The following is a 14,695-nucleotide window of genomic DNA, read 5'->3' on the forward strand; positions in this document are numbered from 1 at the left end:
ACATAACATCAAGTTCCATCAATATACTGATGATACACAATTGTACACTGCAGTGGCCGTATGGAACGCTCATCCTTCTGATATTAGGAAGCCACTGGAGTTGTGGACTTTTAAACCTAGATTGAAAATTTCTTTAGTACTGCTATTTTTGTTTTGTTTCTTCTTCCCCTGCCCTTAAATCAGCACGGTTGGCTATTTACAATACTAAATAAGTTCAACATACTTACATACTATGTGCCCTGACTTTCTTTTTGGTCACTATATTTGTATTTAATGGCAAGTTAATGAGTTACATACATAGATAGGGATGGGGGATGTGGACGAGGACATACAGAGAGATAGACGGAGACCGATAGAGAGGGATGGGAGGCTGGAAGGGGGAGCATTATGAATTAAGAGATGAGGAGAGGTTGAGAGAGAGAGAGATTTATGGGGAAATAAATATAGAAACAGTCATGTTATAAAGTTCTTTAACGTATCTTATTGGTTCTTTCGGTAAAGTCACGTAGAATGGAAATAATAAAATAATAAAGATAAAACATAATAAAATAATTCTCACGACATTTCGGCCACAACGCAAGCAGCCGTCCTCAGGTGGAGAGCAGGTCTGTCGAGTAGAGAGAGTCTGAATGACACACTCCAGGCTTGGAGCGACTATTTAAGCTGGGAAGGAGGGGGGAAGGAGGCCTTGACAAAAGAATTTGCATATCAAGAGGAATTTAGCATATTCATGGCAAATGCAGATATGCGATTAGTACTTCTTGTGAAATGCGTAGGAGGTTTGGCGGGGGGTTTAAAGTCATTATGCCCGTGCATTATGCAGGATTAGCAGCAACAAAGGGAGGAGATAGGAGTAACATTAATAAAGGGAAGGAATGTTAATAGTATGTAGCTGCAGTAACTAAACCACCACGTAAACAACTAAAGTATAAACTATATATTTTTAGATTTAAAGCTTTCTACTATGTAGTTTATATAAAGTATAAACTACATAGTATCATCAGTATACTAAATATACTCTCCAATAAGCTCAGCTACTAACAGTAAGTAATACATTACAATTCTATGTCGCAAAAAATATAATATGCTTCCAGCTAAACTTTATTCTCTTACATCACACGAGTCTACACCGTACTATATACTGCCATAGACAAACCCAACATTATTACTATACATTGTAATATTACACTATGTATTATTCTACTCACCCTAATGTATATCACACTGCTGTATATTCACTATACAATTACGATACTATATATTACTTTGTACATTGTATTAAACATTACAATTTTATGCTATTATTATACAATCCGCTATACACTGTACCATTGACCGTCGCGTGAAAGATACTAAGAGGAAGCAACGAAATATGTCATTGGGAGAGTAGGATAGGAGACTTGCAGCGGAGCAAAGAATCCATTCCCTGCGGAGAATACAAGATATATAGTCGCTCCAAGCCTGGAGTGTGTCATTCAGACTGTCTACTCTAGGAAAAAACAGCAAAGTCTTCCAGAAAAAACACAAATATTGCAGAAAAAACACCGTACACCAACGCTGTGTGCAAAAATCCCAGTGGGATGCAAGTCAAACAACCATAAGACAATTTAGATTAAAGTTATCAGGCTAACTCTGTACTACAACAAATAAACATGGCTAAACCAAAACGTTTTCAAAATCAAAAGAAAGCTATAAAAACAATGTAACAGCGATCATAGGAACTGTGTATCAAATTTAACAAAAAACGATATCCATAACATGTATGACTAAACTTTGCAGCCATAGCTGGCTGCATGAGTCACTCCATAACAGCAGGAGTATCAGGAGCAGTATCAAAACTTTTCAATACACCTTTAAAGATCAGCACACTATAATCAAAACTCAAGATCATACTTTGCAGTGGACATCCGGAACGATACATTTGATTTCAGGCCATTCTGATTAGCAGTGGCAGCTAGGGGTGTACAACTCCTCTAGAGCAGTTTTGAGCGAAGATCTCACAGGTAATGATCCAAGTTGCAGTTTATTGGCGATAGCATTCCAGACCCTGGGGGCATCAATAGAAAAGGTCCTTCCTCCAGTATTTGTACGGCAATAAGGAATGTGAAGCTGGAAAATGAGCGAAGACCTTAGGTGACATTTGTTCTTCGAAACAGTAAGGAGATCCAGCAGGTAGGCTGCTGTTTTTTTGTAAGTACATCGTGAATAAATAAGATCTGATGCACAAGCTGCCGATCATTAAGAGAAGTTAAGTTTGACCCAATGTGGTGGGTCCTATATGGGCAGTTCAGTGCAAATCTTAAGGCCGAGTGATAAATTGAGTCAAGCTTCTTCAGTATAGTACTGGGGGCTGATTTATATATGATGTCACAGTAATCAAGTAGAGGCAGTACAGTAGCTTTTATCAATTCCAAGCGGAACATACGGGGGAAGCAGTGCTTGTGTCGACAGAAAACCAATTTTTTATTATGCCTTTTTACCAATATAATTAATGTGATCTTGAAAATTAAGTTTTGAATCAAATATGACCCCAATATACTTATAGATCTTGACTTGCTCTATTTGATAATTATTTAAGGAATGTAATTGGGGGGAAATAACTTCCTGCTTTAGTCCTGGTGAGACTCATAGCACCTTGGTTTTGGAGGTATTCAAGACTATTTTAAGAGCAACTAGCTGATGTTGTAGTTTGTTGAAATCACCCTGGAGCTTAGCAATCACGTCATCTGAAGAGCGGCCAGCAGTAATCAGTATCGTGTCATCTGCAAACAGATTTACCCTGGAATGATCCAGGTCAGTGCCCAAGTCATTGACATAAAGAGAGAACAAGAGGGGGCCGAGGATGGAACCCTGTGGAACCCATTTTGTTATCTTAACACTGTTTGACCTCCAACCATCTATGAATACAGTTTGGGTGCAAGAAGAGAGGTAATTGTTTAACCATTCTACTGCGTGTTTGGAGAAACGGAGGCAACTTAGTTTACTAAGCAGGGTGTTGTGGTCGACTGTATCAAAGGCTTTGGACAAGTCAAGAAAAAGAATAGGGCAGTGCTGCTTATTATCAAGGCTACTGTAAATGTGATTCAGAGAGTATAATGCAGCAGATGTGGTGTTGTATTTTTTTCGGAACCCAGATTGGTTTCGATGTAATACATTGTTGTTGGACAGGAAACTTATAATTTGGTAGTAAAAAAAATTTCCAAAAATGTTCATCAATGGGGACAAAATTGAGATAGGTCGGTAGTTATTTGGATCATCTTGAGGGCCCCCTTTGTGAAGTGAACGAACATATTAATGTTTCCATTCTAGAGGTACTGATGCTTCTTTGATGGACAGATTGAAAATATGGGCTATAGGTTTGTTTCTTAGATTACCAATAGTTTGCAGAGCAAAGACGGAAATACTCTCCGCTCCGGTAGAGGAGGACCCTTTGAGGTAGAACAGTTGTTTCAGAACATTACTTTCGTGGATAGGCTGGAAACTAAATTCGTTTAATGTTTGGACAGGGGTGTAGGAAATTGCATGAGCAGGGGTGACTCCCAGCTTCAGAAAAATTAAGGTTAAAATTGTCGACATAAAAAGTGGCATGAGACCACCCAAATAAAAAAAAACTAACTCGTTCAAGAGTTTGGAGGTAAATGGCACAAAGTGTGCAGGGAAAAGTGAACATTCAAGCTCACGACATGAGCAAAAGTGCAGAGAACAATAACGACAATACAGCAAGTCATCGTTTAACACGGTAGGAGTAGATGCGTTCCGGAAAGTTCTGCATTACGCGAAAAACACGTTCAGCGAAAACAATTTTTCCATAAATAATGTAATAACGATAAAGTTTGGTAAGTTATGATGTACTTCGCACACCGCACATTAAGAAGGCAGGACAAATAACTGAGTGCCACCGCGTTGCTGAATAATTCTGTGTGCTGTATCACTGTACCACTCAGCTGCGCAGCTCAAGAAAGTATTCTGTCGTCGACCACTCAGAAACTGCGTTATAATGGTGCACATTCTGTGTTAATATGGGCTCGTTCCACATTGTGCTAAACGTGTTGCCGTGTTCCCTAATGAAAGAACTGCATTTTTGTGAAAATGCGTGTGACCACTTAAGCGAGGACTTGCCGTACACGCAGATCATGTGCTGTGACGAGATTCAGTGTTATGGAGTGAAGACATCTTCTTGGTTCTTTCGGTAAAGTCACGTAGAAGGGAAGTAATAAAATAATAAAAATAAAACATAATAAAACAATTCTCACGACGTTTCGGCCACAACGCAAGCAGCCGTCCTCAGGCGAAGAATGAGAACATTATCAAGCTAGGAGCTTATATAGGTGTAGCGAGGAGGAGCGCCTTAACAAAAGAATGTGCATATGAAGAGGAATTTAGCATACCAATGGACAATGCGTAGGGGGTGGGCGGAGGGGTTTTAAAGTCCCATTATGCCCATGCATTATGCAGGATCAACAGCACCACGGGGGGGCGCAAGAACAGCGTTAATAAAGGACAGGAATGTTAGTGATATGTAGCTGCATTTACCAAACAACCACGTAGAAAACCGAAGTGAAAACTACATAAAAAAAAAACTAAAATATAAACTGATACTTACTATACTCTACAATAAGCTGAGTTACTAACAACAAATAATAAAATTACAATTCTACGTCGTAAGAAGTATATAATATACTTCCATCTAAACTTTATTCTCTTAGCATATACAGTACTATATACTGCCATAGATAAACCCAACATTAAATTATATACTGTATTGCTGTAAACTTTATACATTTTAATATAACACTATGTATTATTCAACTCACCCTAATGTGTATCGAAATGGTTTATTACGTCCTTCCAATGATTGCTAAGCCTGAATCCATCTTCTCGGTTAAAATTGTCTCTGTGTTTGTATATGTGGATCGCCTCATGAACGAATCTCTCATGATAGCCAGATGGCTTGCAGAGAACCTCCGTCTTGGAGAAGTCAATGTCATGTGAGCCCACTGAGTTGTAACAGTGGTCTGCCACGGCTGAGGTGTTTGTCCTACCGTGTTTTAGATCAGCTTTATGTTCACGAATGCGGTCTGAGACGTGTCGTTTGGTTTCCCCAATGTAACTGCTACCACAGAGGCAACTTAGTTTGTAGACGCCAGGGTACTGTATGTCTGGAATCACATCTTTTACAGATGGTACCAGATCACGGATTTTATGTACTGTGTTGAATCGGACCTGGATCTTGTGTTTAATCAGGATTTTGGAGATCTTTTTTGTGACCCCAGCAATGTAGGGTAAGGTGATGGTCTTGAAAGGCTCCTCAACAGGATCTTTCTTGATGGTTGGAGTGATGGCTTTGCGGATTGTGTAGTCGGAGTAACCATTAGCCTTAAGAGCTTGGCGTACGTGTTTGAGTTCACTGGAAATGTGTTCATGGTCGGAGATGCATTGGGCTCTATGATATAGAGTCTTGATGAGGGAATTCTTCTGGGATGGATGGTGGTGGGAATCCGGTTTTAGATAAGCATCCGTGTGGGTGGCTTTCCTGTAGACAGAGTGGCTCATTGAACCATCAGGTCTCCTTTTGATTAGGACATCCAAAAAGGGTAGCTTGCCATCATTTTCGACTTCCATGGTGAATCTGATGGCTGGGTGTATGGACTACACAATCCGCAAAGCCATCACTCCAACCATCAAGAAAGATCCTGTTGAGGAGCCTTTCAAGACCATCACCTTACCCTACATTGCTGGGGTCACAAAAAAGATCTCCAAAATCCTGATTAAACACAAGATCCAGGTCCGATTCAACACAGTACATAAAATCCGTGATCTGGTACCATCTGTAAAAGATGTGATTCCAGACATACAGTACCCTGGCGTCTACAAACTAAGTTGCCTCTGTGGTAGCAGTTACATTGGGGAAACCAAACGACACGTCTCAGACCGCATTCGTGAACATAAAGCTGATCTAAAACACGGTAGGACAAACACCTCAGCCGTGGCAGACCACTGTTACAACTCAGTGGGCTCACATGACATTGACTTCTCCAAGACGGAGGTTCTCTGCAAGCCATCTGGCTATCATGAGAGATTCGTTCATGAGGCGATCCACATATACAAACACAGAGACAATTTTAACCGAGAAGATGGATTCAGGCTTAGCAATCATTGGAAGGACGTAATAAACCATTTCGATACACATTAGGGTGAGTTGAATAATACATAGTGTTATATTAAAATGTATAAAGTTTACAGCAATACAGTATATAATTTAATGTTGGGTTTATCTATGGCAGTATATAGTACTGTATATGCTAAGAGAATAAAGTTTAGATGGAAGTATATTATATACTTCTTACGACGTAGAATTGTAATTTTATTATTTGTTGTTAGTAACTCAGCTTATTGTAGAGTATAGTAAGTATCAGTTTATATTTTAGTTTTTTTTATGTAGTTTTCACTTCGGTTTTCTACGTGGTTGTTTGGTAAATGCAGCTACATATCACTAACATTCCTGTCCTTTATTAACGCTGTTCTTGCGCCCCCCCGTGGTGCTGTTGATCCTGCATAATGCATGGGCATAATGGGACTTTTAAACCCCTCCGCCCACCCCCTACGCATTGTCCATTGGTATGCTAAATTCCTCTTCATATGCACATTCTTTTGTTAAGGCGCTCCTCCTCGCTACACCTATATAAGCTCCTAGCTTGATAATGTTCTCATTCTTCGCCTGAGGACGGCTGCTTGCGTTGTGGCCGAAACGTCGTGAGAATTGTTTTATTATGTTTTATTTTTATTATTTTATTACTTCCCTTCTACGTGACTTTACCGAAAGAACCAAGAAGATGAATCCCTGCAGTCACGAAAGCTTTAAATCGGAGTGAAGACAATTTAAATAAGCGACATTTAACAATAAAATAATTAAAACAATTCAGCCCGGGATTGCAACATTTATTGTAATCCCCGGGTTGAATTACAGGCCTCGCGGTTAAAGACATTGCTATGGCTGTATCGTTTCCATGTGTATGCACAGGCATCAATATCAGTAATCCAGATGAGTGGCACAGTGGTCAGCACGTGTGAATCGATCGAGGCTCACAAATTCAAATCCTGGAGTCCACTCAGCCCATTATCAGCAAGGGCAGCAAGGGCAGCAAAACCACCACCATCATGATCGTATCACCATCATAACCATCTTGTCCAACATACACCCTCATTATCTTTAGCAGAAGCTGTACCAGCATCACGAGCATCGTCAACATCTACAATTACCATTTTGGCTACAAGAACATTATCAGCCCGGTCGAAATCACATTCGTCACCATCGAAATAAATATCAGCATCATGACGACCATCATCATCATCACTGCCATATTTATCATGGCCACAATCGCCATCACCGGCACCATCATCACCATGGTCACACTCGCCTGCTGGGTTAAGAGAACGAGTAGCAGCAAAGCCTTCACACATTTTCAGTGGTTGCACTCTGGACACCCGCATCCTCGCTGTAGTAATGGGGAATTTGCACCAACGATGAAGTTGGGAAAACTCGCTCATGATGATGGCATTTATAATGCACCAGATTTTTCAAACAAGTCAGCAACTCAATGGCTCGGAGCCAAGCCCAAGGCTGCTCGAAAGTCTGACCAAACAGGCCTTTAGATGTTTCTTGAAAATCAGAGTGCATTTGATGTTGCGGATATGCAAAGAGTGCGTTCCACACCGAGGGGGCGACAGCAGAGGACCGAAGTGAGGCTGTAACAGTTTGAGACTTTGGTCTCCGAAGCAGATTTTGAGTGATGCTGCATAGGGTTCTACCATGAGCTTCAATGCAAGGTGAGAGTAGTGAGGCGAGGTATGGTGGGGAACCGGCGGTGAAGGCGCGATGACAAAGGCAGGCGATTTCATCATTTGTCCTGCTGGCGAAAGGTAGCTCATGAAGAGTATGGAGAGTGGTGGCTGAGTCGATTTGTAGATGGGCACCAAGAATTACATGAGCAAGGTTCTGTAACCTTTGCAATTTGAGGATGTTGTTTGATGATGACTTGGAGAGAATGGCATAACAGTAGTCGAGGTGAAACCCGACTATACTGCATGCGAGGGTGTTGGCAATGTCGATGGTAATGAATAGGTGACAAAGAGCCTTGCGATCATAGTTGCAAGTTTTGATTATGTAGTTGAAGTGAATATCCAGAGACAAGGTGGATTCCAGAGTAACACGAAGGAATCTGATGCGGTCTGTAAAGGGAATGATGGTGCTGGCAATTGTGATGTTGCGGGAAGAGAGGGTGACAAGCCATTGTCAGGTGCCAATGAGTGGCTTCAGATTTGGCTGCAATTAAAAAATGAGCATGTGACCAGAACCAGTGCTGCAAGGCTGTTGTGCCCTCCTTGAGCATTAGTGGGGTTTATTGATGTGTATACAAGAATGGTATCAGCATAGGAGTGGTATTTAATGTCTAAGCTATAAATAAGTTGGCTGATAGGGAATGTGTAGACGGAAACAATTGTAGTCCAGGGGACCCCGCACGAGTGCTTTGGGATAGTGGATGTGGATTCCCCTAATTTAACAGAGGAGGTCCTCCCGACCAAATAGGATGAGACCTATTTTCGCATTAATCCTCTGATTCCAAAGTCGGACTCCAAGAAGAATCGTAATCTCTACGTAATTAACAGCATCAAAAGCTGATGAAATGTCCAGACCAATTAGAGCCGTGATTGCACCGGAGTCAACGATTAAAATAATGTCGTCGAAGACTCTGGTAATTGCAGTCTCTGGAGTAAGTTGCACAGTAGGTTTAATGATAGGGACAAAAGTTTGGGGAAAAGGTAATGTGAATATTAAGTTGAGCAAGAGCAAGACGCTCAATGGGTTTAGAAATGGTGGAGAGGTCAGTAATTGGCCGGTAACTGGCAGGGTTGTCAGTATCTAATCCGGATGTCTTAAGACGTGGTGGAGCTTGTCCTATTTTAGAAGATGGTGGGAAGCACCCAGCTGAAAATGAAGCATTGAGGATGTGCGCAATCGTAGGAGCGATTTCGGTGGAGCCTTTTTTAAAGAGTGGCCCAGAAACGATGTCAATAAGAGAAGGCAAGGAACCCAGTGTCTGCCTGGATGGAGGAGGTCAGTAAGAGTTTTTCAGAGGTGTTTAGGATTGTTAGAAGCGGCTATTATTCGTGATTTGATATGGGCGAACCATGAGGCATGCAAGGATCCATTTCTTTCCAGGCAACTAATGGATCCACCCCCAACGTCTCGTGTATCGCTTAGCATGAATGGCTTCTGTAAAGTGATTTAATTAAAGCAAGAACATAATTCCGTGATACAGGGGAAAATATAAATAAGAAAGTAAGGGGAGCATGAGAAATAGGAGCTGGGAAACCAAGGGAATTAGAAGAGTAGGAATTCAAAGAAGCAGTGATGGCGCTAGTAATCAGTGCTAGTTTTAAAAATAAGTGCTGAACGAAGTGGCGAGTGTTGATGCAGCAAGTGAGTCACTCAAAGCAGGAACCCAGTGTCTGCCTGGGTGGAGGAGGTCAGTAAGAGTTTTTCAGAGGTGTTTATGATTGTTAAAAGCGGCTATTATTCGTGATTTGATATGGGCGGACCATGAGGCAAGCATCCATTTATTTCCAGGCAACTAATGGATCCACTCCCAACGTCTCGTGTATCGCTTAGCATGAATGGCTTCTATGGTTTGTCAACAGTTATCATGGGAAGATGTGCGTTTGATATTCGATTCTGACGGAGCGAGTTTACCTAGCATCGTGGTGAGATTTACTTCCAGCTGGCAGGCACATGTGGCAGGATCAGAGGATGGGGAAAGAATAGAAGTATTGAGAGTAAGTGCCGTAAAGTGGAGAAATGTATGCCTTGGAAGTAATGTGAAAAGAAAGTAATTTAGATAGCGCATGGTCTGAGAGTTTTTAATGATGTGAGAATGAGATAGTGATCTGAGAACTAATTTGTACCGACCCAGATAAGGATGTGTGATTGTCGGTGTCAGGCTCAATGATCAGATGAAGTGTACTCAGACTCCCTGATGAGGATACTCGAGTTGGACCAATATTTACAGTTATAAGGCTGTGGCTCGCTAACATAGCTTCAAGGTGATTGTCGACGGTTCCTGCGGTCTGGCCGAGGTAAGTTAGGTTCGTCACCTAGAATCAGTCGATACGAAACAAGAGGAAGTAGGTACAGAACATTTGAGAGGTCGTTCGAGAAATTTGTCATACTGTCGTCAGGAGGGTGGGAAATGAGATAGTGAAAAGCCAAAAGAGTAAGCGGTGGAGACAGAGTGACTGAAACTCAAATGTCGAGGGAGAATACAGAATTTGAAGTGTCTTCATCGTGAGGTTTGAATAATAAACTACGGCGAGACCACCACCATGGTGAGTTGACCCACCTGGAGTATGAAGAACACTCAAGCCAATAGACGTGACCTCAAAGATGATTGCGGGTGGAAGATCATCCCTTGACCAGGTTTCGGACAGGAGGAGTAGATCAATGTTATGATCATGTATGATATGAATCAGAGCTGATTTGTTAGTAAAAGAATGGGAGTTTAAAATAGAAAGGGAGGTATTAGGTGAAGATATGGAGAGCTTGGAGAGAGATTGAGAGGAGAATTGAGAACTTTTCACGAGTCAGGGATCAGTGCGCGTAGTGCAGCCTTTGCCTCCTCGACAGCCACGAGGGCGAACGCACCAGCGGACACATTTTTGATGTCCACGAAGGAGGGTGGTAAGAAGTGGTCGGGATACATTCGTGGAATAGAATGAAGCAGGACGGCGAAGGTCCAACAAAAGGGCACTGGGAACGATGGAAGCACCTAAGTTGTGCATTCTCATGGTACGTGAAGGTTTATGAGTCCTTATTGGAAACTCGCAGGGTGAGGATGGATGCTGGACGAGCTCTTAAGACAGCAGTTTCATAATGGCCTTGTCGGGGGACATTCACCCAGAAAAGTCGAATCGCTATTCCATGTACCCAGCGCTAAACTTGAGAAGTACTATTCCTCGGCCAGTTTTAAACACATCCACACTACCTACAGGATGCATCTGTGCTATAACAATCAGGAGTTTAACCGTGAGCTAGTTTATATAATGTGTGTATGTCCACCGTGTATATTTTAAAAAATGCATTATATTTGTAAACATGTTTTTAAGTGCCAGCCATTGTGTGTGTGGATGTGGGGAGCGGTAGTGCAACGGTTAGCGTACTGTGCTATGGACCCGAGTTCGATTCCCGCTCACGGCCAACACCAGTGACGATTATCTGAACCGGTCCTGGGCCTCATCCCCTAGGTCGACTCAACCACAAATTAGTACCCAGTGCAGTGTGTAAACATCGCCACTGGGGAGACAAAGGCAATCGAGGCTGGTGCTGGCCACCGACCCCCTCGTATGCCGCCCCAGCCTTCATAAATGCTCACTAACAGCACTTGCCCTGAGTCTGTTAAGCCGAAACGGGAGATCTTTGTCTTTTGTACGTGGTCATTTGTCTAAGGCTATACTATACACATACATCATACACAAACAAAAGACAAAGTTCCCCTGTATACCCTTAGCAAGTGCTATTAGCAAGTAGCACCGATAAAGGCTGACACGACACGATGGGGTAGGTGGCCAGTTCCACGCCGGGCTGCCTTTATCTCCCTAATGGCGATATTTAAACACTGTACCAGGTACTCATTTGAGGCTGGGTTGACCTAGGAGAGGCATAGACACGGTTGAAATCCGTGAGCAGGAAGCAAACCTGGATCTCTGCTGGGTTCATAGCGCATCGTGTTAACCGCTGCACCTCCGCTCCCAACACAAACACACCCATTACATGTGGTTGGTTGAATGAGCCAGATTAGTCTCCACCTGAATGAATCCACGGGGGGTCCTCGTCTCCTCAATGTTGCGGATTCTGCTCAGTGCTTCTGTCAGTCAGGCCGCCCACAGTCGCCCTAATCTTCTCAGTCTCTTGCCGGATCCCCTCAGGGCCAACTCCTTGTCCTGGGAGATCAGGAGGCGCCAAAGGAATTTGCCGTAGCTGTCGCTCAGCCTGTACTTTGTCTGTTCTGCTACTGCCTATGGTGGCGGCGAGGAGCATTGCAGTTGCTCTCAAACTCATTGAGTCATTACACATCTAGTGGAGTGTCCTTGATATTAGTTATCCAGCTGCCCGATATGCATCGTCGCCCATGGGTTCCACTTTGTTTCCCGCCTATTTTCATTCAAACCCTTTTCTCAAACCACTTCAAAAGCCTGCCTCATGACCAATCCATGTGGAGGCCTCTTTCCACCAATCAGAGACCTTGGTTTATCTTAGAATAGCTGTGAGGCTGCACATTGCCTTGGGGTTATTTTTTGGTCATTACAGTACATCCCCCCTCCCCCACTTTGAAAAAGCAGTCCATTGTCAGCACCATTGTGTGCATTTTTCATGGGTTATTGTCGCCTCACCCGAATCCGCTGCAGGGTCTCCCTCTGAAAGCGTCCTGGGTCACACTCGGCTCTGTGGGCGGCACAGGGTCATGCACTTGTGATCCAGGTGCCTTTGGCGGCCGTAGCGGCTCGTCAGACACCCCAAACTCCGGCGAAACAGGGCATGGGGATGAGATGCTCAGGTGATGATGGGAATATGGTTTCAGGCACGACGGGTGAATGCACCAACGGCGACGTCCCGATTGTACATGTACACATTGTGGCCGCTCTACTTCAATTATCTCAACAAGGCTCAGCTAAGGTCGATGCAATATAGGCGAGGTATGTAGCTGGACATCTGGAAAATGCAGCCACACCTTATCGCCAACTGACCATGGAAGATTGAGATTCCGTAGCGTTTTGTGTCGTTCAATTGCGGCCTGGGCATTCGAGGTGTTTGCCATTTCCGCTGTCCGTGCCTCATGTAGTCAGTCCAGCATGACCTGCAAGGACACCGGCTGACCAGACACACCCTTGGGAGTGTTTCGCAGCTGTGTCTTAATGGGAGATTCATGCTCCCTGCCATACATGAGGTAAAAGGGGGAAAACTCTGTGGAAGCATGTGGCGCCAATCTATATGCTGCCAAGACCCCTGGAATGTGAAGATCCCAGTCGGTTTGCGTCTCATTAACGACTTGGCAGAGCATTGCTATCAGGGTCCTGTTCAACCGTTCGACCATACCATCCACTTAGGGGTGGTATGGGGGAAGTACGCACTTTCTTTGTACCCAGTGCATCGCATACTTCTTTTAGGAGTTTATATGAAAAATGTTGTCCCTGATCAGTGACGAGCTGTTCAGGAAGGCATTTGTCCATTCCTTATCCATGACAATGTGTCGGCATTTCCATGTTCTAGGCCTATTCAATGTACAATTGTGTACACGTATTCCTGCAATTTCTCTAGCCAGCACGTCCGTGTCCAAGATGAAGGCCAGGGAGAAATCTGGGTATGCTAAGGGCGGAGCATCCGTGAGCTGATTGCGCAGCTTGACAAAGGCCGTTTCTTTGTCTATCCCCCAATGATATATTTTTTTGGCTGTTAACGCGTGCAGGGGCTTCAGGATTGTGGCAAAATTCTGGATGAAACGTTGACAAAACTGCACATCACCCACAGACTTGGGGATTGGCCAATTCCGCAGACATGTAGTTTTCTCGGGATCCTGCACCCCCGCGCAATGTAGCCAGGCCGGCCATAGCAATGGCAAGTGATGGCTGTGTCTCCCCTCATGGCCCGCAACCTCGGGGATGCTGCCCCATCCACCCGCGGACCGACGCCACCACCTCATCTCGTGGGTCTCTACAGCCCTCTATTGTTGCTATGACGAGTGGGCCCCCGCCGGCAGTGCTCCTCGCTCTGCAACCCCAGCAAGAGGTGCAGCCGACCCATGCTACAATACTGTTCTACAGTGCTGACAAAAAGTTGCTGAACCCCAATGATAATTATGGAAAATCCATAGTTTTACCATGATAGCCTTCTTGAATCAAAACGGGTCTTTTCTTAAATATCCAATATGGAATATATTCACCAATTCCATGTCTTTTGGAACAAAATTATGTACGAATTAAATAAACAATGAGTAATTAAGGTTCAGTGTACGTGAAAAAGTAAGTGAATCCCTTGTTTCATTAGCTCAGTTAAGGGCATAATTAGAATCAGGTGTTTAAATCATTAATAACTATACTTAGCTAATGCAGTAACCCCACTGTCAAACCCAGGAAACATACGACCTCCATCTTATTGCCTTTTAACTGTCCCAGTAACAATGTGGTGCCACAGCGACGGGGCCGCTCTGCCGAGCCAGGGAGCCGCCCGGCTTCCCCCACCGCACTGCCCCCCATCACCCCCCCCACATAAGCACACACCCGCACGCATTCCCCCCCCCCCCCATAGAGCTGGAAGGGAAGGTCACCTGATCGACCGGTTTTTATCCGAGAAACCCTTATCGGGATTAACTCTCACGGTTTCCGGCGATCAGGGAATTGGATGACCTCCCCCATGCTACGTGGCACCGCGGCGCTGCGGCCGGCCTTAATATGGTGTGGTCGCGGCGTGGGGCATTCGGCCACCGCGGTTGAGGCGCATTTCCCCCCACACACGCGAGTATCGACGGGGCAGGCAGAGGGAATAAGCATTGTGATGGAGGAGCATCATTAGAAAACACGCAGTGCATCTGAACTGCATAATCAGGCACCCCCGCACAGGCAGCGGAGGGACGGCATAATTACGCTC

The sequence above is a fragment of the Lampetra fluviatilis genome, chromosome 69 (genome assembly GCF_964198595.1).
Source record: "Lampetra fluviatilis chromosome 69, kcLamFluv1.1, whole genome shotgun sequence".
In the NCBI taxonomy this organism is placed as follows: Eukaryota; Metazoa; Chordata; class Hyperoartia; order Petromyzontiformes; family Petromyzontidae; genus Lampetra; species Lampetra fluviatilis.